At 42.9% G+C, this 24,661-nt stretch overlaps 1 protein-coding gene across 1 annotated transcript in view; it reads left to right on the forward strand.

Moving 5' to 3' along the window:
• LOC122816063 (sulfotransferase 2A1-like) overlaps positions 1-24,661 on the forward strand; it is a 371,350-nt gene that overhangs the window by 121,561 nt on the left and 225,128 nt on the right. The window lies entirely within an intron of this gene.

The raw sequence follows: 24,661 nt of genomic DNA on the forward strand, positions 1-24,661 counted from the left end.
GCTGTGCTATTGCCACTGAAGTATGCCTATGGGTAATCTCCCCCACAGGCCTACACAGACAGACTGCATCAGGTCAGGCAGTGGGATGTTAGTTCTGAAGGGTAGGAAGTCAGAAACTAATATGTAGATCAATGAAATGTAGGACCTGTAGTACATTGAAATGCCTCTAGTCAGCATGGTAGATAAGAAAACATAATGAAATGGATTACCTTACATACCAGTACAGTTATAGCAAATGTGTACAAGTGTCAAATGTGCTCCCCCCCAATCCTGTGTAGCAATGCAGAAACAGTCAGGTGTGCCTCCCCCCCCCCCATATCCTATGTAGACAGTAGTAACAGTCAGGTGTGCCCCCCCAATCCTATGTAGACATGTAGTAACAGTCAGGTGTGCCCCCCCCAATCCCATGTAGACATGTAGTAACAGTCAGGTGTGTCTCTCCAACAATACTTAGACATGTAGTAACAGTCATGTGTGCCCCCCACAATCCTATGTAGAATTGTAGTACCGGTCTGGAGTGCCCCATCAATCCAATGTACAGACGTTATAACAGTCAGGTGTGCCCCCCCAATCATAGGTTCATAGGTAGGTACTAGGCTATTGGCCCTAGGGCCTATATAAGCCTAGCCAAAGGTACCCTGGCTTTCGTTACCCAAGAAAATTATTTTCCTGTGCTACTGTCGAGCGGAGCCACAGAAGTGATCCCCGTGGTGAATTTCCTATCTCCCATCCAATCATCAAGATTTTTCTTGAACACTGCTAATGAGGAGCTTTGTTTGATATAGCTAGGTAGTTTGTTCCAGAGTATGGGAAGTCTCTGGGACAGGAATCTATCTCTCCAGCATGTTCTGTTTATTGTGGTGACGAGGTTTAGCTCATAGGGATGGAGCATGTCTAAAAGCTCTGGGTTTGACATAGCTTTGTGTGTTTGGCAGAGATCGCCTCTGAGTAGGAGATATGCAATGGAGTAAAGCTGCAGTTTTTTGAGATGGTCTGCATAGGGCATCTCTTTGAGGTCGGTAATCCTCTTTGTGAGGTATTTCTGTGGCCTTTCCAGTTGTTGTAGATGTCTTGTGAGGTACATACCAAAAGGGGCATTGTACTCTATAATGGGTCTAATGAGTGACGAGTAGAGGGGAACAATGACCTCTTTTTTCCAGGATGAGAAACCTTTTGTGATGAGGTGTGCCACATAGAAGGATTTCCTGACTATGATGGCGATGTGATTATCAAAGGAGAGACTACTGTCCACCTGTGTCCCAAGGTCTCTTATCACACTTTCGGTGTTAAATAGACTACCACCTATGTGGTAGTTCATGGGTAATGAGTTTTTACCTAAAGGAATGACAATGCACTTTTTGGCATTGAGCTTTAGGCCATGACTTTGACACCAGGCATCTGTCTCAGCAAGGCCCTTTTGTAGGATGTCCACATGTTTTGGAGTTTTGATTATGGCTCCTACTTTGCAGTCATCTGCGAACTTCATTAGCCAAAGACCTTCTTTTTTGGCCTGTACTTCAGAGAAGTAGATAACAAACAGGAGAGGACCCAGGACTGAACCCTGTGGTACTCCACTTGTCACTGGCCTGAAACTGGATTTGGAGTCTGCTACTTTCACAGTGCGGGTTCTGTCAGTGAGCCAGTTGGCAACCCATCTTGTGACATAGGGATTTATACCTAGTTTAGTGAGTTTGTCTATAATTCCAGAGTGGGGGATGGTGTCAAAAGCCTTGGTGAGATCTAGATAGGCTGTGTGAACCACCTTACCCTCATCTATGGCTTTGGTGACTGCTTCAAAGAAGTCTATCAGGTTTAGGAGACATGATCTGCCTTTTACAAACCCAAACTGGGTGGGGTCCTGAGTTTGGAGATTACCAATGTCATTGTTTATAAGTTCCATGATGATACGCTCCATAGCTTTGCAGACCAGGCTTGTTAGGCTAATGGGGCGGTAGTTTCCGGTGTCTGTGGTGGCTCACCCTTTGTGGAGTGGAATAATTGTCACTGTGCACCATTCAGTGGGCACATAGCCTGAGGTGAGGCTATGATTGAACATGGTACTTAGGTGGGGTGCCAGTTCATTCTGTAATTCATGTAGAACACAGCCTGAGATGTCGTCAGGTCCCATGGATGCTGTGTTCTTGGCTTTGGAAATGTAGAAATTTTATAACAGTCAGGTGTGTGTCCCAGTCCTATGTAGAAATGTAGAAACAGTCAGGAGTGCCGCCCATATCCTATGTAGACATGTAGTAACAGTCGGGTGTGTTCCCCCCCCCAATCCTATGTAGAAATGTAGTAACATGTATGTGTAGGTATAATACCAGTGGAGCACAGATGCCCAGAGGTGGCCAAGGTAGCAGAATAGATTGTAGCATTTGCACAATATACAGGTATATGTGTGTTAGGTTGGTGTGTGTTTCATATTGTGTGAGAGTGGTCAGTATGCATGCATGTCGAGGTATGACCTGGTGACCATTGCCAACTACTGCTGATAACAGGGCCAAGTCCTCACAACTGCAGTGCCAAAGACAATTCCCACCAGTATAACACATACTAACATAAACCACTGTAAATGTATGGTGGTAATATGTGTCACCATCTGAAAGATTGTCATGGCATGGCTGTTGGGCTAAATATACAAGCAGTACACAGGGGAAAGTACCCCAGACATACAGTATATAATGTGTAACTGTGAAATGGACACACCCTTGAAATTGTACATACAGGTATGCATCACATTATCTGGGCCTGTAGTAGGGGATACTGGTGTCGTCTGCCCGAACACTTGCAGATCACAAAGGTGGTAGGGCTGATGGATTGGGAAACAGCTGATGTACCTGCACATGCCAGCATAACTGGAATGCCCCATGCATATCTATGCATCAGATGCAAGTAGTGTCCATAGCACACATGCACCCAGCTCACCCAAACACCACCCACAGGTACCGCTCTGGTTGTATCCCTGCTGGGAGGAATGGGTACAATATGACCCCACCTGTATATGGCAACAGCAAAAGAATGCAGCATGCAGTGCAGGTGTCCCATGCAGGTGTGTCCCTAGCCATAGGTAGTACCCTGCAAGCATCCACACCACCTGATCAAGACTGATAGAAAGTATTGGCATGAACACCTAGCACACCTACCCTGTCACCCCAGGGGAATATACTGTATGGTGGTCTGAGACTGTAGGACTGACAGAATGCAACGGCCTGCCACAGCTTGCCCACATCAACACCAAATGGCCTACAGGCCTCTGACAAAGGCCTGTGTCTCACACATACTGCCAATGCATGCTATGTCATGGACACCCAGATAACAACATAACACACTCCACATAAACCATATGCAAGGCCATGTGGACAAACCACAGTAACATGTCCACCATGTTCCACTGCATGAACTGTGGACCAACACCAAAACACAGCTGTGATAACATGATAACCTTAGGGAAAGTATGAGAGAATGTATGCATAACGTATGGAAGAGAATAGAATAATGGGAGGAGGGGCATGGGCAGCATGGAATGTGCAAGGTCCGACACACAGCTGTGTGCACACACTATCCCTGGCTGCAAACACATAAATGGGTGGCTACATACCTGCCCATACACCACAATAGGGGTAATGTCCTGACTCTTGGACCCTGCCTCTGGGTAACCTGTGTGAATCTATACAGCTGTGAGGTATTGCCACAGCAAGATAAGGCTATACTGTCATGTCGATGGATGTACAAGTATGGGATCCTCTGCCAGCACTGTACTAAGGTGCTGAACTGGATACACAGACCCAGCAGCAAGTGTCTGCAGCTCCCCTTCCAGAATGGCATAACTTACCATGAATATGTAGGCATCTGCCCACAATACTGGACATAGCTGCAGTCCCCCTTGTCCCCCAGGACATCACTGTAAGCAAGAACAGTACATGAGGACATAAAACATCACAGTGTATAACAGTACACATGTCTGAATATCTCAGCTAACAGCAGGCGCATGTAGCAGAAGCAGCACAGATACAATCACCTACAGTACACACTATCCCCTGCACAGCTTGTCCCCATATTGCCAAATGATCTACGGATACCCTGCAGAAACAGTTTGCTACCTGTAGGTGTACAACACAATGGTTTAAACTGGAGTACAAACTACCTGGAATGGATCACCACATTAAATACAGAAGGGCATACTGTGCATGCTCACACACTTAAACAAATGAAGCCCACGTCTGCAAACAACAGTGGACCATACATATCTGACAGTTGCAGATTTTAGTGCATACATTCCTCAGTATGTACCAGTCATGCTTTGCACACACAGTGGATAGGAATACAGACATATATCCAAGGACAACACACTATAATAAGCCAAATGTAGACATGCATAGATGAGTGGAAGAGAATGACTGTGACAAGGAGCCATCCATCATGAAGCCTGTCCACCCAGCACACAGCCAAATGGCTACAACCACATGATGTGTAAATGAAACTCACTGTAGACATTAGCCATGTCAATATTGGCCCTATGTTTCTGCCTCCAGCCACAACTCTGTCAACCTGTGTACATGTCATGCAGTAAGAGATGCATATGTCCCGTACGCCATAATTCATTGACATCATATCTGATAACAAGCCAGTGGGTTATTAGACTGTGACACATGTTATGTATAGTAGGGGTTCTCTTTGAGGACATAACCTGGGCATACTGTGGTTGTGTGTACAGTACTGAGGTCTGTGTACTTATGGTGATTGTCGACAGTGTGCGTGTTGTGAATGTGTACCTTGGCATGTGTACAGACTGTAGTAGATGTCATTGTTCTTAATTCTGTTCTATCTAATGTTACATGCTGCTCCATTGTATGCTACCCTATCGGCTTACATGTTTGTAGGGCCAAACACATACATGTTTCATACCACAGACAGGCATTGGACCACACTGTGTAGTGGCCCAGTGTAGGTAGGGTTAGTGTGTGAGTGGCACATATGAAGATGGTGTTGATCAGACCATATACTGTAATATTACACTGGCTACAATATGTGGCTGTAGCTGTGTTCACATTGGTTGTGGTTATGCACTTTCACACAGGTGTCTGTTACACTGTGCTGTGTCATGCCTGTAGAGCCTGATATATATGCAGGTAGATGTGTATACCCCCAAAAGAAATGTAAGCCAGTGTTGTGGTAGTCTGCCTGTAGCCTGCACAGTGCTTTGTTACATGTCTAGCAGCTTCGTGTCCTTACCCTGTTTGATGTTATGTCCAGATACTTGCCAGATGTATTGCTGCCAGGCCACCATAACAGTCATGTATGTCAGACAAAGCAGTGGGATGCTGTACAGATGTATGTCACTAACTAGTGGGTAGTATGTGGCCATGGCACCTCTTTACCAGCGGTTACTATGTGGCAGGACAGACAGGGGTGTTTGAATGCATAAACTATGGTGGCAAATACATACCAGTATTTACGTGTTATATCCACCTTCATGGCTGTTGACATCCACATTGTCAGGCTTGGTCTACATGTCTTGTACTAAGGGGTTCTGTGTATACCTCTGGACTGACCAGAGTGTGTCAGACTGTCCACATTTTTGGCCATATCTTTGCTGTAGTCCACAGGATCATTAATGTGCTAGCAGTGGTACTGTACTATGATGTCCTTAGGATGTCTGTCAGTAGCCAATGGTGCACATGTGAAAAGCAGATGTGACCTCCCACATACAACATGTCTGTGAAGACAGCCCCTATCACAGTAGCAGTAGTCTACATATATACCTGCACTACATACCTGACATCCCTTTGCACTACAAGGATGGGACTATTGGGGCTGAGGTAGGGCAACACTCCATGTCCAGGACATATGGTGGACATATATGTATATACAATTATCCATATATCTATACAGATATATACACATATACATATTGACATACATAGATGGATATGTATATGTACATATATATATATATATATGTATATATATATATATATATATATATATATATATGGGTCCACTACAGAATCCTGAAAGCTCATAATCCCGAAGCCCAAAATCCTGAGACCAAAATCCCAAAAATTCAAAATCCCGAAAGCCCAAAATCCTGAAACTCAAAATCTTGAAAACACAAAATGGACATACTGACGTCATTGTGGTTTTGCTATTGTTAGCCCTGTGGTGTTAGGTCATGCGTTGGGTTCAGGTAAGTGTGCGGTTGGTTTTATGTTAGGGTTAGGGGCGGTTTAAGTGAGTTAGGGTTAGGGCGCAGGTTAGACATGTATGCAATAGTGACAAATATTGGGGTTGGGGTGGTTTAAGTGAGTTAGGGTTAGGGCGCGGGTCAGGTGAGTGTGCGATAGTGATGGACCTTAGGGTTAGGGTTAGGGTCAGGGTCAGTTGGTAGATATTAGTGTCTTTATACTGACATATTAGCATTATTTGTGTTTTCAGGATTTTGGGCTTTCGGGATTTTGAATTTTCGGGATTTTGGTCTCAGGATTTTGGGCTTCGGGATTATGAGCTTTCGGGATTCTGTAGTGGACCCATATATATATATATATATATATATATATATATATATATATATATATACATATAAACACTCAGATATATACATATACACAGCAATATATGTCTACACATATACAGATAGAAATACATATGCACATATAGTTACGGATATTTACATATATATTGAGAGTAATAGGTATATCAGAATAGATATGTGTGCACATATAGTTATAGATATCTACATATATATCTACATAAATATGCATATCTGTACACATAGAATGTGTATACATATATAGCTATATATGCATATATCTATATATACATATATGTATATATATATATATATATATATATATATATATATATATATATATATATATATATATATTGCATACAAAGAGATGTACACATACCCATATAAATATTCCACTTTACAGATGTGTATACAGACATATGCATGAATATACATGTGTATGTACATGTAGACATATATCAACCTATTATATGTATATATCCATATTCCTGTCATGTGTAAACCTCACAGTTGTGTATACTCTCCCCGATGTATCTCACCATATGTATCTGCTATGTGTACATTATGTTAAAACAACATATGTGATGCAACAGTCATATTAATAACAAGTACTACACAATTGTAGTAGTAAAGGCAATTGTTCAATACCAATCAATATGTGTATTGACAGATATATTGGAAAAACAATAGCCGTTGTCACAGTGGTCATGGTGTAGTTCATAGGTTCATAGGTTGGTACTAGGCTATCAGCCCTAGGGCCTATACAAGCCTAGCCATAACAATTCCCTGGCTATTTCTTCTCACATTATTTACTTTCCTGGACCCCTGTCTAGCAGGGTGACTGATGTGATCTTGGGTGTGCTGTAATGTGTGTGTTATTATTTTTAATAGGTTCATAGACCAGTACTAAGCTAACTGCCCTTCCAAGCCATTTTAAGCTTGGCCAATTATCCCTCGTGAGACTCAAACCCTGCACTTTGTGTTTGTAAGGCAAACACCTTAACCATTAGGCTACCCTCCCATCCATTCCCATCCATAGTGGTTACGTGTTGTGACTTTAGTGTACAGGGTCCTGGGTTCAAAGGCTGCTCATTTTGTGGCTGGCAAAACAAGGGCTGTCAGATACAGAGTGATTAAGGCAGTTTTGAGCAGCTTTAAGTGCATTTGCATGGTTTTGTGCAAAGATAAGTGGTGCTAAGCTACGGGTAAATGTATGGGCGCTTACACAGTGTAGGCTTCACTTACCATTGCGCAAATCAGCTTAGCTGTTATATTGGAGCAATGTTGACACCTGCTAAGTATGGCTTAGCCCTGGTAACCAGTTCACACCACCCAGTCTGATAACATAGCAGGTTAATGACATCTGTAATAAGTGTATGTAATGCCATGTGTAATACATCCACCTATTTGCTGTCATTATGGTTACAAGGGGTGTGAGTGTCATGTGTGGGACACAGACATATGTGAGGCCTGTACAGCACTGTTATCCATGTGACTTTGTTACATACAGGGGTAGTAGCCCAGAGTACATGCTTTCACACTGGTATGTGGTATATGATTGCGGTACTACTGTTGACAGTGCCTACCCATGCAAGAGTAGAGTGCTAAATGTAGTACTGACAACAAGCACACCTGCAGGCATAGCTGGACTCTGAGGCCTCCCTGTTGTATCCCTGGTGTGTGAGCAGTGTCACAGTATATAACCCATACTGGGTAATGATCCAACATGTGGAATGTAACTGTAGACTACCGTCTGTACAGGACTTGATAGCGTGGGCTTCTGACATGTAGTTATGGCATACATATTGTTGCCAAATGTCTATCTGTCAACACATTCATCCTACGGTATAGCTACTTGCCAAGCAGATGACTGTCAGTCCCTGTACAGATGTGCAGATGGCAGGTATCCTGCTGGGATATGTACAGGCATCCTAAGCTTGATTGACACTGACATGTCTGCCCAGCTGTGTACAAACTGGCACATATTGGAGATAACACCCTGTATGCACCACATGCCACCGGCATCTCCACTACACTACCACAGTCAACTGAACATGCTTGTGTACAGGTCTCCATCAAAGACACTAACCATATGTTATAATGCATGTTGCATGCATGTCAACTTGATCATCTCAGTGGCCATGTGCTGGAGGCACCTGGTGGAATGGCTGATGCATGTCACATCCACCCTGAGGGTCACCACAGTAGTGCCTGTCGATGGTTTGCCTGCTGCCACATGGCAGGTGGCAGGATATCACTGTACACACAACCCCTACACAACACATCTCTCCTTGGACAATAGCTAGGTACACCGCTATGACCACCTGCAGAGATACACCCCAGTAATGACACATGTGTACGTGTGCATGATTGAGTATAGTAGTGTCTGTCTGTTAGCATACCTGTACATGGGAATTCCATGAAGGCCTTCACAACCACCACAACATCCATTTCCATAGCCATTTGTGGCTGCTGCTGTATGGGACATTGCATGTACTCTGTTAAGCTCCTCTCCATACTGACTACATGAGCCTTGCAGTACCATCACAACAGTGTTGTATAAATGGGTTGATAGGCATGGGATATCCATTGTATTCTGGCAAGTGTGTGTATGTGTGCATGTCTGTTTATCTGTAGAATACAGCATTCCGAGGCCACATACTCCTATTATAATACCCATTGCCACATGGTAGTACAGATAGTGTTGTTGCTGCACATCGGTGAGGTATGACAATGCAACACCCTGCTATGAGTGTGGAATGTGCATTAGATGCATATCCCTGTAGTACCACTGTTGGGATCTACAATGGATTGTATCGCAGTCATGGCCAATGTGTGATGGTGGATATATCAGAGTGTCATAATGGGTTTCAGGGAGTACAATATCCACTGGGGGATGTGGGTGCTGTGTACACTGTCATTACACCTACATACAACCAGTATATGTCTCATGTACCACGTTATGGTTACCAAACCCATTTCACTATTTCAAACTCAAACTGCTACCCTACTCTATTAAACTCCATACTCCCAAAGGAAAAATGTTCTTTCCATAAACTACTATAAGTAATTCAAAGATCTGTTCTCTTCTTCCTCTATCCTGCTTTTCCTAGCAGGAGACATACACCCCAACCCTGGTCCTCAGACTACTACTAACCTTTCTTCCCCTACCTCACCCAATAACTCCAACCACAAATTCCTTAAGCTAGCTACAATCAATACCCAGAGTTTAAAAAATAAAATAACTCTCTTCCATGCCTGGCTTAACCATACTCTTCCAGACATAGTATCTCTCTCTGAGACGTGGCTAAAGCCCCAAATCACTGACTCTGAGATCCTTTCCCCTGGCTTTCAAGCACTCAGATGTGACCACCAAATCAAAAAAGGAGCAGGAGTAGCATTAATTTATAACAGCCTGCTTAACCTCAGTCCTTACCAAAACCCCATTCCTCAATTTTGCAATGCTGAAATAGTCATAGGGATACTCAAATTGAATAACTATAAAAGTATTTGCATTATGAGCATCTACATTCCCCCTGGAAATAATATCCCTACTCTTGAAAACATTCTACTATGGTCCTCAACTAATATTAAACTAGAGACATACATATTAGGAGATGTGAATATACATTGGGACAGAATTAATAACAATAATCCCTCTTTATCTATTAATCTACTCAACTTCACTCATCTAATAGACAGCATTACCAGACCTACTAGAATCAACCCCCCTGGGTCCACCTTAGACTGGATCTTAGCCTCCCACCCAAATAAAATATCTCACTCTGCTATCCTACCAGACACCATGAGTGACCATCTCCCAGCTTCCATTCTCCAAGCTACCCACTCCTCCCCTCATCAACACCAATTTACCTATACTTGTAATCTCAAAAACTTCAACCCTTCTATATTCTCAGAAACACTTAAACAAACCAACTGGAACAACCTAAAATCTCTTCCCCTAGATGAAGCCGTACATTCCTTTAATACAACCTTCCTAGACATTCTAAATGCCCAAGCACCTCCTAGAACTAAGCGTATAAAACCTTACTCTGCCCCATGGCTAACTAAAGATACTAAATCACTTATGCAACAAAGAGACAAGACTTGGAATCTTTACAATCAGAAAAACTCCCTGACACCCTCCTCAAATACAAGCAACTCCGTAACCTAACCAAAAAGCTTATTACAAAAGACAAAAAATCCTACTACATTAAACTACAGTCTACCCATTCAAAAAACCCAAAACAATTCTGGAACTCCATAAACTCTCTCCTGCACCCAGGTACAAAAAACAATCCCTGTCCTGATAATAATTTAACAGACATAGAAATTGCCACCCAATTCAACTCCTTCTTTATCAACTCCATAGCTGAACTCACTAAGACCTTCCCCAATAATATCTCATCCCCTCCACTCAACCCTACATTCCCTTCCCCCACTCAATCTCCCTCTCCCACCCCTCCCCCTATTTCCATCTAAAATCCATCTCTATCTCTCACATCAAAAAGCTTCTTACTAAACTCAAGCCTTGCTCCAATGCCCCTGACAATATCCCCTCACTCTTTCTAAAGATTCTCACTAAACTCAAGCCTTGCTCCAATGCCCCTGACAATATCCCCTCACACTTTCTAAAGCTTCTCACTAAACTCAAGCCTTGCTCCAATGCCCCTGACAATATCCCCTCACACCTTCTAAAGCTTCTCACTAAACTCAAACCTTGCTCCAATGCCCCTGACAATATCCCCTCACACTTTCTAAAGCTTGCTGCAGATGCCATTGCCATCCCCATTAGCATTCTCATTAACCGATCCATTCATGAATCTTATGTCCCCAAATTGTGACGTGCAGCCTATATCCTACCTCTTCACAAAGGAGGCATAAACAATAACATCTCTAATTTCTGTTCAATAGCCATTCTCTCCCCAATATCAAAAATTCTAGAAAAATGCATCCACCATCAACTTATGCCCTTCCTCATCAGTAACCACCTCCTTACCCCTACTCAACATGGCTTCCGCCCCAGCCATAGTACAATAACCACTCTCCTCTCATTTTTAGACATAGTAAACCATGCTCGGGACTCAGGAGAAATTGTATCCACTGTCCTTCTAGATCTTTCCAAGGCTTTCGACACTGTCTCTCACTCCCACCTTCTGACTCACCTGTCTAACCTCAATCTCGATCAGCATTCACTTACCTGGTTCAAAAGTTATCTTTCTGACAGATCCCAGGCTGTGAAATGGAAAACTGGTACCTCAATCTTCCTTCCTACCGCAACTGGGGTTCCCCAGGGTTCAATACTTGGTCCAATGCTCTTCAATATATTAATTAATGATTTCCATGCAGCCATTCCCAACACTAAAATAGTACAGTATGCAGATGACTCTACATTAATCTGCTCTGCTCCTAATCTTCCTGCTCTCCAAGAAATTACCCAATCTGCCTTTACAGCCACTGAGAACTGGATGTTTCAAAACCACCTCTCCCTTAATGCTAATAAATCCAAAATCCTACTTTTCTCTCCCTCTAAAAACCTGCACCTTAACAAACAATCTTTCAATATTACCAGTAATGCCAACTCCCTAATAGAAGTTGTCCCCTTCACTAAACTTCTCGGTGTTACTATCAGCGAACACCAAAAATTCGATACTCATGTCCAATTAAATATAAAAAAAAAACATAAAAAACTTGGGTTACTATACAGAAACTCTCACTTCCTTTCTCCCTCTACCAGGCAAACTCTTGCCACTACCTACTTACTACCATCACTATTATACGGTGCCCCTCTTCTAACCAACCTTGCGTCCTGCATCTCCTCAAAACTAGAAATCTGCTACAACAAAATCTCCAAATTCGCTACTAAATCTAAACACTACTTCCATTGCTCTTCCCTACACATGCTAAAATGGCTAGAGCTTCCCAACTACCTCAATTACCGCCAAATCACTACAGCCAACAAATTAATCTTTAAACCTACTGCATGCCTTGCTCTAGCATATATCCTTCCTTATTATACGCCCCACAGACCCCTAAGATCTGCACAACAAAATCAACTTGCTATTCACAAACCAAAACGTCCCGCTGGCCAGTGTCTGTTATCCTATTCCCTAGCAAAAAATGGAACTCTCTTCCCCCCTCACTAAGAATCTCCAATAACCTTGAACTCTTTAAATCCCAGCTCCATTCTCATCTCTCCCAAAATTGGAAATGTAATTGCTCTCTGCCTCCCTAATCCTATTAAACTCATTTCTACTTGTTCGTCATTAAATACTTCTTCACCTTGCTATTCTGCCCAACAGCTTCCCCTTGATATTTCTTACATAGTGTAAATACTATACATACCCTTCTTTCTGTACTTCTCTCCCCCTATATACTTCTTCCATCTAAACCTATATTACATTTGACTAACTGATGACGCTAACATTCTACAAATTGTTTCCAACACTCTTCTACTAACTTTACCCTCCGTCCCCCTTGTATTACCCCCTATTGCTTTTTTCTCACATATGTTCTTCTTTCTAATAAACAATTGCCTCTTGCTTCACTACTCAACTGCCTCTCTCTCCTTCCTCCACTTTAGGAATTTATTCCTACTACTCTGCATACTTTCCACTATCCGTCTTCGTTACCATGCATGTTCTTTATGAACTATCCTCAAGTCTCATATATTCCACTTATTGCATTTCATCTTTTTCCTACATCTCACTGTATCATCTTACAATTTTGTTTAAAATATTATATAATACTAGGATTATTCATAACTGCATTTTATTGTACTTTTTATCATATTTTTATTGTATCTTTGTAATTTTGGAGCTTTTCTCCCCGGGCCTCCACTGAAATCGGGCTCCTTGAGCCCAGTGGACCACCCCGATTATCAAACTGGAAATAAATAAATAAATAAATCAACCATACAGTTAACTGATACCACATTCCAGGCCAGTTATGCATGTGCTGTGTGCAGTCTAACTGTAACAAATTGGACACACAGTCAAGTTAGTTAACAGTGATAGGCCCTGGTCTCTCGGATGTGTGTCTGCCTGTTATGTGTCTGTTAATGTGTATATGAAGGTATGTCACACTATGTATTGTCCATATACACCCATTACATCCCCCATTAGCATACTATACATGTCTGGGGAATTTCTGCATGTAACATGTAACCTGGGACACACCTCACCCTAAACGCTGTGTGGTGTGTGCAATGGAAGCCACACACATCAGTATCACTACATACCTAGGTAAGGGTCTAGTCCCAGTGTTGCCAAGTAACAGTGCGTGTGTATGTGGATGGGTCTACATCAGGTTGCAGATTATATATATGCTCCAGCAGATCACCTGTCCATGTGGCAGAGGCAATAACTGTTATACTAACCTGTGACATGTGTTCATCTGTACCCCAGATATTTCACAGCCATGGTGTCACCACAGTGACATACCCCATTATGGAATATGGCTGCAGACCATCCTCGTGCTGACACATGTGCACCTACAACACAAATGGATAACATTTTAGATACCACAATCAACCAGTGTTGCTAACAGCTATAATGCATCATTGCTGGATGGCTACACTACCTGACATATATGCATTACACTTTACTCCTTACGTGTTACACTGCAGTACTGTGGTACACTGTAGTACAGTCATTTTGTGCATCAGAGCCATGTTAGCCTGTCCCTGAATTGATGGTATGGATGACAGGGATGTGGCACAGGTATCATCATATGCACAGGGTGTGTTGGTTTACCAGAGGCCGAGGGTGGACCATACATTTGACACCATGTGTGTGTGGGTGAGGGGTGTACTGAGGTGAACTGGGTGTGGTGATGTGGTGTGTGTACATTTGGGGTTGCCCTAGGTGTATTTGTATAGTGAGGGGGTATGCATGCACACAGTTTTACCATGTAGCTGACCTACACATGTGTTTATGGACAGCTGCAGAACATACCCGGCAGGGTGTGCAGTTCACTGCCTCTGGCCATGGATGCGTGGACTGTGCCTGCCAGGGGTTCCATGGGCACATCCAGGTACAGGCCTCGATGTGCTACTCTCACCTGATGATGACAAATATTCACTAGCACCAGGTCCCTCCTGGGACTGGCCAAGATCACGTGCTCGTGGCCTGCTGTAGTGTGGTGCGGACAGCGCTCCCCCACACTGCCGGGGCTGGTTCTGCCATACTGGAGCCCCTTGGTATCCTAGCACATCCAAGTTGACTGCCAGGGGTTGGTGTTGCTGGCCTATGTCCATGTGGCCATCGCCGCACCCCCACCACACGTTCAAGTACGGACATACCATGGTCGATGAGAGCCATCATCTCACCAGACCATCGATCCATGAGTTCGGTATAAGCATGGATGGCACCAGACAGTTCATGGAAGTTGTCACTTGCAGATGGTGAGAGCAGCCCTCTGCAGCCTTAGGCCATGTCTGGTATAATGTTCCATACGTGCCTGCACCACTATGACAGCCCGAAACATGCGACTGTTGGTACCAGCTATGTCGCCTCTGGCAGGGGCATGATGTCCAGCGGCCCTACCACGACACCCTGGGACATCTGCCTATGTGGTGCCCTGCCAGACATCCAGCTATGCCTGCTGCAACCAAACACAGTAGGCATGGTTACCACACTTTCCTGTGCACTGTCACCAAATGCCAGCTGTCCCTCCGCTATGGCCACTGGTGATGGGGTATGTATAGGCACTGAAACTGTGTGCAGGATTGGGTGGCTAAAAGAAGGATGTCAAATGATGGCACTGTTTCAGCCCCTGACAACCCCACCTGTGCCTCAACAGTACTATCATCATCTTTGGTGTCTGTATGGACACTGACATCAGATTGCATGCAGGAGGGAACCTGACCCACCTTGACACCTGTGGGGGGAAAACAATAAATGCATTTTAAAACCTGTGCAACATTGCCTAACAGTACACACACACACACACACACACACACACACACACACACACACACACACACACCACCCTAATACCTATCTGTCCATGACTTTACAGAGAGTCCCATGTATGGTTCCATGTGTTCCCCATTCTGCATCACACTTGGTAACATAAACACATTGATACCACTCATTAACATATAAGTCCTATAAATGCCTAGACAAGCAATCACAACACAAGACCTGTTACTACATTACCTCCCTAACCTGTGTGTAGTGGTTTTAGATGGCCTCACTATTGTCATTCAGTGTTCACCCTGTGTATGTCTGGACATCATAAGCATGACCCCTATATGTGTGGGCTACTATGTTCACTCCATAATATCATGCACTGGTTTGTCATGTGTATGTATTGCTCAGTACATGCCAGATATGCTGCTCAATCGACCTATCATGTGACAACTGTAATATATGGATACACTCCCTGGTGTTGATTAGTACTTCCCCAATGCATTTGTAGTGCTGCATATGTGGGATGTAGGTCACCTCTCTGATGAATGTGATATTAAAGGTATACATGGTGTCTACCTTCCCTCTCAATGCCTGTTCCATGCTACAGACCTTATTATACTATCAGCTGTCCTATGATTACATACATGACAAGTATTCCTGGTGTTTATTGTGGCAGTCCATGTCCATGTACTGCATGATCCCAAAGGGAGGTACTGCTGTATGAACACCCCACAATCACACATGTGCATACATGGCCACACACACAAACACACACACATGCAGACACGCATCCTACATGCATCAACCTCCCTCCACTTCACCAGAGTGACTCTACAGATAAACTAACTACCAACCAGGAGGAACACACACACACATACAGGTGAGGTTGCACTATGATAGTACACTCAGTCCTCCTGTTACCCGCCTGTCAACATGCATAACATATGGTACATAACAGCATGCAGTGCAGCTATAGTCAGTCCATGCTAGCAACAGTATACATGTGTGTGATGCATTGTGCTGTGTCACTAGATGACACCCCTTCCCCCGGATACCACTGCACCCATGTACACAGTATTGCTGTGCACCTGTTCTGCACCCTGCCATGTACTGTGCACCATGCCTCACAGGTGTACAACCCATTGTTCCCATTGTGTCCATATTCGGGGCCCATGTGGCATCCACATCACAGACCACACACACCATCCAGGGTGTTTACCCATCACACGTGCCACATACCATTCCTGTTGGCTGTCCTCTATATCTACCAACCCTGACCACCTCCACAACTATACCTGCCATACTTCCCCATATTCCCATTCCATACTTCAGAGACAAGAGCAATGTGGTCCCAACAAGGGGTTCACATGTGACATACCCATCCATGTTGCACACACTGACAGCTGTAGATATCTGTGTGTACTGCTATGTTGCTGTTTCCTGTGGGTTTTTGTCTCACCAGAGATAATTGACTAGGCTTAAAATGGCTTGCAAGGGCAGTTAGCCTAGTACTAATCTATGAACCTATGTACCTATGCAGCACTGTGGTAGTAATATAGGGGTCATGTATTTACATACATATATGTTTCTGTGTGTGTTTGTATATATGTAGACATGTGCATATGGGCGGCACAGTGGTGCAGTGGTTAACATTGTCACCTCGCAGCAAGAGGTTCTCCGGTTCAATTCTCGGCTGGGGTGCCTTCTGTGTGGAGTTTGCATGTTCTCCCTGTGTTCGCCTGGGTTTCCTCCAGGTACTCCGGTTTCCTCCCACATTCCAAAGACATGCATCTGGAGCATTTCTCCCTGGGCCTCCACTGAAAACAGGCTTTGTGGAACCTAGTCGGACATTCCCGGTCAACAAATGTTAAATAAAATAAATTAAATAAATAAATATAGGTATATATGTGTAGATATATGTGATGTATATATGTGATCATATATATGTCTATACATGGGTATCTGTATATCTGTGGACATACATGTGTGTGTATATATATCTATATATATATATATATATATATATATATATATATATATATATATATATATACACATATGCATACCTATATGTTGGGTACATTGGGTACATTCAGACATCAGGTCCACAATCTCACAACACCTTCCTGCACAACTGCACCGTTCTGCCTTGCTACATCACAGACGGGTGCCACATATGGACACAGCTTGACATTAGGGGGATATATGTAGGGCCAGATTGCAGGTAACCCTATTACACATCTATGGCATTCCTGCATGCTACAATACAGGTTAACCTGAGTATCCTGCAAGAGGTGGGCTGTGGAACCCACATGTCCACCATAATGGCATTACTTACACCACCAGCTACTGGCCACATAATATACATACTTCCCATTACACAACACACACTATGATTGCATACATCTTATCAGTCAGTGCTGCTCTGCACGGTTGACGGGTATGGCTCACTACCAACAGTGACAGACTCTATTGTCCTTAGCAGTTGTTCAGTTGAACATCATTACAACAACACCTGAATGCACATATAAATAATTCCACATCATCTATCCCATTATTATGGACCAAGCACTATGGTCAATTACATACATATATACTTCACATACCTGTTCTGGGAATGCAGACTCTTCTGGATGTTTTTTTTTTCTGTACCTTATACTGACACACTCTCTCTCTCACTATCTGTCTCTCTCCAGTAAATGGAATGAGCTGCTTTGCATATATTGCAGCATGGAATTTGTAGGTGATACACATGATCAGGTGATAGCCTCTGCACCAATCAGTGTCCTCCACTTGCTACCTGCATGCAGCATGTTGTGTAGTACTTCCAATTACCACTGTCATGGCAACCAACTACTATAAATCCCTACATCTTGTGGGTGTTGTCCCTTTACCTTTCCTGTATGATGGACATCCTTCCTGTGTGTGGGCAGCAGTGTTACACACAGCAGGTAGCAATACCTCTTGCAGGAGAACCTGCACACTCAGGCCAGCAACTTGTTTGTAGGAGGTTTGAGAACTACAGACAGACTGTGATTAGTGTTGTTGTATGATTTGTATAGCACCTGTGTTACAGGGTTTGTGTGTAAATACTAGTTTAACTTGCAATGCAATCTGTCTGCATAGCTCTCAACTGTGGGTCTATCCTCTTGATGGCCAGAGGTGTGCCTATTATGTTTTGGCCACACACAGGTCTTGTGTCAGATATTTCACTGGCAGTGTGTGTTGGGTGCTATCAGTACATGGCTACATCCATTTCTCTTTCTAACTTCATATTCCTGACTAAGGGTATGTTGCAGACTATCCTGTAACATCAGCAACTTGCTTAGTGTATGACAACAGTTTTACACATATGGGCCTGTGTTCCAGCCTCTGTCCTCCACCTACATACCAGACTTTGTACATATGACATGCTGTCAGGGGTTATGTAGTGGGCTGTGAGTATGTCATGCTACCATTCCTACCATCAGTCCACTGCTGTTGTGTCCCCCACACATACTGCAAGGTTGGGTCCATATGTGTGTGGGCTTCATCTACACAATACATGTGTGCCCTTATGCATTCCAGAGGACAGTGTATGTAACAGTGGTATATGGCCCTGTATTATTGAGTCTAGGGGGAATGCACCATAACTAATCTAGTCTGTTACAACATGTGGGGGTATGAGGGGTAAGCTGCCTTAAGGTATCTGAATGTACATTACCATACAATTCACCTTGGGTAAATGCAGGCCAACTGCTTCCTGTCATACAGACTGTTCTGTTTGTTACTGTGATTGTGATGGTGTCAATTATGCCTTGTTATGTAACAGATACAGCCCATTGTGTCAACTGATGTCTTTACCCCGTAGGGATTGTGTACAGAGTGTAGATAGAGGCTGCTGGACTATACATCTGCATTACTTACTGTTGATCGTTTGGTATCCTGTGGCCCAGTCTGTCTTTAGTATTGTACTACTTGAAGGCCTCGGCCTAGACAGCAACATATCTAAACCTTTCCGGACTACTGTATTAGTATAACTGTTTCACAGTTGAATTAGTCTGTTTATATGGATGTCAGTGTCTAAACAGCTATATGACATGGCATATACAACTGTAATAGTACACATATAAAGCTTTTTCATGCATGCAAACCAGTGTGTGGTGTTATATCCTTTGACCTCTCTGTGGGTATATGTTGCAGGCAACAATTGTAATTTGTGTGGGTGGTTCATACAGTGTCCAGTTGGTAAGGCGGTAACTGTAGGCATAGTGGCTGTTCCGTATTGAGTGCACCTTTTACATATGTATATATGTATCTTCCTATACATATCAGTGTGTGTGCATATATGTAGTTACATATATATATATATTATATATATATATATATATATATATATATATATATATATATGTGTGTGTGTGTGTGTGTGTGTGTGTGTATCTGTATCTGCATATATATGTCTGTGTATATGTATCCTAGGGATGTTGATTGCTTCCACATTGTATAATCCCTATGGTAGCCAGACTGTACTGCATGATGTTACTTATACCAGCCTGACATCATACAGGTAGGATGGAGTACTGTTAACATATTGTGCCCATGTTGTGTCAGGTCCTGGTTATGGGACCTGCAACAGTTGTGAGTGTATTGCAGGGCAGACATGTTTGATTGTGGGTGGGGGGATACCTATTTGATCAAGATGTATGTTGTTTGGGCCCCCTAAACCCCATTAACGGTGCATGTGGACATATATGTTTTTGTTATATTCCCATTTTTATCTACAGATGTATGTCTCTATATACATATATAAATATATATCTGCTTACATACACATATATATATTTATTTATATATATATATATATATATATATATATATATATATATATATATATATATATATTTAGACATATAGACATATAGATGTAGACATATATCTTTATAGATGTATGCATATGTATGTATATATGTATGTATATATAGATATATATAGATACATATATATGTATATATATATATATATATATATATATATATATATATATATATATTTAGATCAAAATATATGTGCATACACACATACATCTACATGTTTAAATACATTTCCTGTACTGTTGAATGACTGGACTAGATGATATGTTTTTGAAAATTTAGTGGTAAATTGTTTTGGCTATGGTGTGCAGGGTCCTGGGTTCGAGCTTTGTAGAGGCTGTTTATTTTGTTGCTGGGCAGAACACGGGCCATTGGTTACAGAGTGATTAAGGCACTTTTAAGCAGTTGTAAGCAGGTTTGTGTAGGTTTATGCAGAGGTAAGCACTGCTAACTTCTGGTTACAGTTTGTTATACTCAGCTTCTAAATTGCTTAACCTATGTAGCCATTGCTTACCCCCACGCAAACAGGCGTACACCTGCTTACTGCTGCTTAAAAGTTCTTACTCCCGCTTGCTCCTGTGCTAATTTCTTTAAAAGAGAAGAAAAAAGGGTTGATAGGAAAGTGGTGAAAAGGGGGCACAAAGAGGGAAAGACAGTGTGGAAAATAGCTAGGGATGTGCAGGAGGGTGTAGGTAAGTCCATAGATGCCCATTTATTGTACAGCAACAGCTGTACATATACACTGAATTTGGAGGTAGGTTTGGACACTCAAACCCCTGAGAGAGGGGTGAGGACAACAATAATATGTTGTGATGCCAATTAGACCAGATTACATGTGTCCAGTGGACACGTGTGCAAAATGGACAGCTATGTATGGGGCGATATTTTTTTTTTGGGGAACAAACTGCCCTTTTTTTTTCAGGTAAGAGTGGGATGTTGGGGAGGGATAGTAGGTATATTTGGGGAAGTAGGTTGGTTAGGTTAACAAACAAAACAAACAAGACTCATACAGGGGTGGTATATGACACATGTGGGGGGTAAACACCTTGATGAGGAGGGGTGTTGGGAAATTGGAAGCCCATGAGACCCTAGTGGAAACAGTGGGACTGAGATCCCCACCCATGGACAGTTACTACTGCACCTTCACAGCACCGAAGGTGGCTGTGCTGGGGGCTGAGTCAGAGAGCCAGAACAACCCTCTAGTTGTGACATGCGGCCCTCCAGCTGGTGTAGAAGATCTCCAAACTGCTGATCGAGCTCTCTATGCACCACGAACCGGACCTGGTGACGGGTGACAGCTTCCTGTCCACACCTGCTCCCGGGGAGTCAAGACCCATCCCCTGAGGTGGTTCCACCCAAAGGTGGCACAGGACCAATGGACGAGGAGGTCCTGGGTTGGGCCCCAGACGTGGTAGTGCCACGGCCAGCTGAGGTGGGACAGGTGGGTCTGCTGGGACCCGCATTCCTATACGTGCTATGGTGTTTATGGTGTATCAACATATGTGGGTTAGTAATAGTCAACACATTCCAGGGTTAGGTATAACAGCATGCATAGATGTTCCCATTAACCCAGACACCAGATACAGAACAGTTGCATAGCAAACAGAACACATGCATATAGGGGACCACAGTGGTAATAACAACAGTATGCAGGTACATTGATGGCACCATGCCAATAATGTTGGAGTATTTCAACATAGCACATGCATAGAAACAGATTTAAATAATTATCAACCAATAGGACATATGTCCCAACATAACAGTGAAGTCATCACATACCAGTTGAGGTGGGTATTTAGTTTATTGTTGGAGATATGGTGGGGGGGGAATGTCAATTAACAACTAGTATATTCCTGTAGTTCACATTGCTTTCCTAGTGAGTACTGTTATCTGTGCCTTATAAGTATTACTACGCTACCCTATTGCCTTAGTTTGGACAATTATATGGCTGTTGTCATCTTTATACATGAACTGGTTTTACCTGCAGTATGCACCTCTTACCTGGTATACCTGTTGAGGAAATGTTTGTTAACACTAACTGTTTCCACACATATTCCCAGATTCCAGGCTGATGTTATGCACATACCTGTCCATCTCATTTTGCACAGACTCTGGCCATGTCTTGAGCACATGCAGGTGAACCGGGACATATGTAGACTATTACCCTCTTCAACCTTTAGTGACTTACAACACTCTTATACAGGATTTCCTAGAGTGTTATATTATGTAGCAGTGTGGGTGACAGTGATTAGTGATACCTCATTATTCAGCTCAACTGCAACACTCACAATTCCATACAGTTCCAGAGTAAACAGTACTAGTATAGGGTATCAAGCTTTAATTTCTTGGCACAGTGTTCGTATCCGACGTGCCTGTGGGAGCAATGTTTGTTAACACTACCTGAATGTTGCCACACAAAGTACCAGATTTCACATTAATATTATGCACATACATCTCACTCTGTTACTCTACACACTCTGATCACAGCTTGACAACATGGGGGTGTAGATAGGACATACTTGGCTTATTACTCCCATAACAGTTCCATGAGTTGCTAAAGTGACAGGTTTGTTCTCATAGATGTGTGACAATCAGTTGTATTTCCTGTTTGCTGCCTAAACATATGGGATCATCCCACTGACTTTCCAGGGGGACAGGGTGACAGGCAGCAGATATGGGCCCATATACTGGACATTCTGGACTTACCTGTACAGTTGTGGGGTATGATTCTGTATGCAGCCTACTTCCACTCCCAGGATTCAGACCATGAGTGTGTCTGCTAAAACTAAAACACTGTCCATCACAGTTGTGTGTGCTATATAGATATTGATGTATATCTCCTATCTGCTTTCTGTCTTATAATTCTCCTGTGGTTTTACAATCTGACCTTGTATTACAACACTCTTATACAAGATTTCCTAGACAGTTATATTATGTATCACAGTGTGGGTGACAGTGATGAGTAATACCTTATTTTTTCAGAGCAACTGCATCAGTCACAATGCCATACAATACCAAAATATACAGTACTACTACAGGGTATCATGCTTTTATTTGTGGGCACAGTGTTCATATCTGACAGACCTGTGGAAGCAATGTTTGTTAGTACTACCTGAATGTTGCCACACACAGTACCAGATTACACATTACTATTATGGACATACATCTCACTCTGTTACTGTGCACACTCTGGTCACAGCTTGACAACATGGGGGTGTAAATGGGATGTGCGTGGCTTATTACTCTCATAGGATTTTGGGGAGATGCTAGTTTGCCAGCTTTGTTCTCATAGATGTGTGATGATCAGCTTTATTTCCTGTTTGCTGCCTATACATCTTGGATCATCTCACTGATTTCCCAGGGGGACAGGTTGACAGGCAGCAGATATGGGCCAAATTACTGGACATTCTGGACATATCTGTACAGTTGTGGATATGATTCTACTTACAGATTACCACTCCCAGGATTCGAACCATGGCTATGTATGCTAAAAAGACAACAGTTCATGTCTCAGTTGCATGTGCTATTTGGATTTTGTTGTCTGTTTTTTCGATGTTTTATGTCTATGTGTCTCTCAGTTGTACTAAATGACCTCTGGGGATTACACCAGTCATATACAGACATTATTACACATTTTATGTTGCACAGTGTGTGTAACAGTGCTTAATACAGCAGTACTATTAAGTGATTGCAAATCTACATCACCATATGATACCAGAGTATACACATGCAGTCCAGCAGTTAGACCTTTACTGTCAGGCTATTATGCTTTTATTTAAATACAAGCTATATGAGACTTGCCCTGCCATATTCTCCAGTGTATGTTGTACTTGCCTTAAACAATACAGGTTTTATATTGTCAATTATCTTACAAATGTTTTTAGATTTATTTCCTATGACAGTACATGCAAGAGTATTACTGACCTGCCTCGCATTGCAACCTCTGCAGGTGACAGCCATGGGCCTCCTGGTTTGCAGCCCACTCACTTGCTGCTGGGAAGGACATAAGAGGAATATTTAGCTATATCTATCCATAATATACACGAGCTGGCAATTATTACACACATAGTGTAGTGATACTTACACACATCTGGGACAGCCCCTGCCATCCTAGCCTCCTGAATCCGCTGATCCAAGAGATCCCCCTTATGCTGCTTCAGGTTAGCATAGTGATGCCTGATCTGCTCACCAGTTCGGGGTATGCCAGTGGCACTGGTGAGGTCATGGGTGAGACGGTCCCAGGCCTCCGCCTTGTATTGGGAACCCTAGTAATGGCCCTGCAGCAGTCTCTGCTCATGGTCTTTAACAAGGACTCCTGCCATGACTCTGGACTCCTGAATGCCCCAGCACTGCACCCGGAA

Source organism: Protopterus annectens, chromosome 1.part1 (assembly GCF_019279795.1).
Source record: "Protopterus annectens isolate FY-2018-M chromosome 1.part1, PAN1.0, whole genome shotgun sequence".
Classification (NCBI taxonomy): domain Eukaryota; kingdom Metazoa; phylum Chordata; order Ceratodontiformes; family Protopteridae; genus Protopterus; species Protopterus annectens.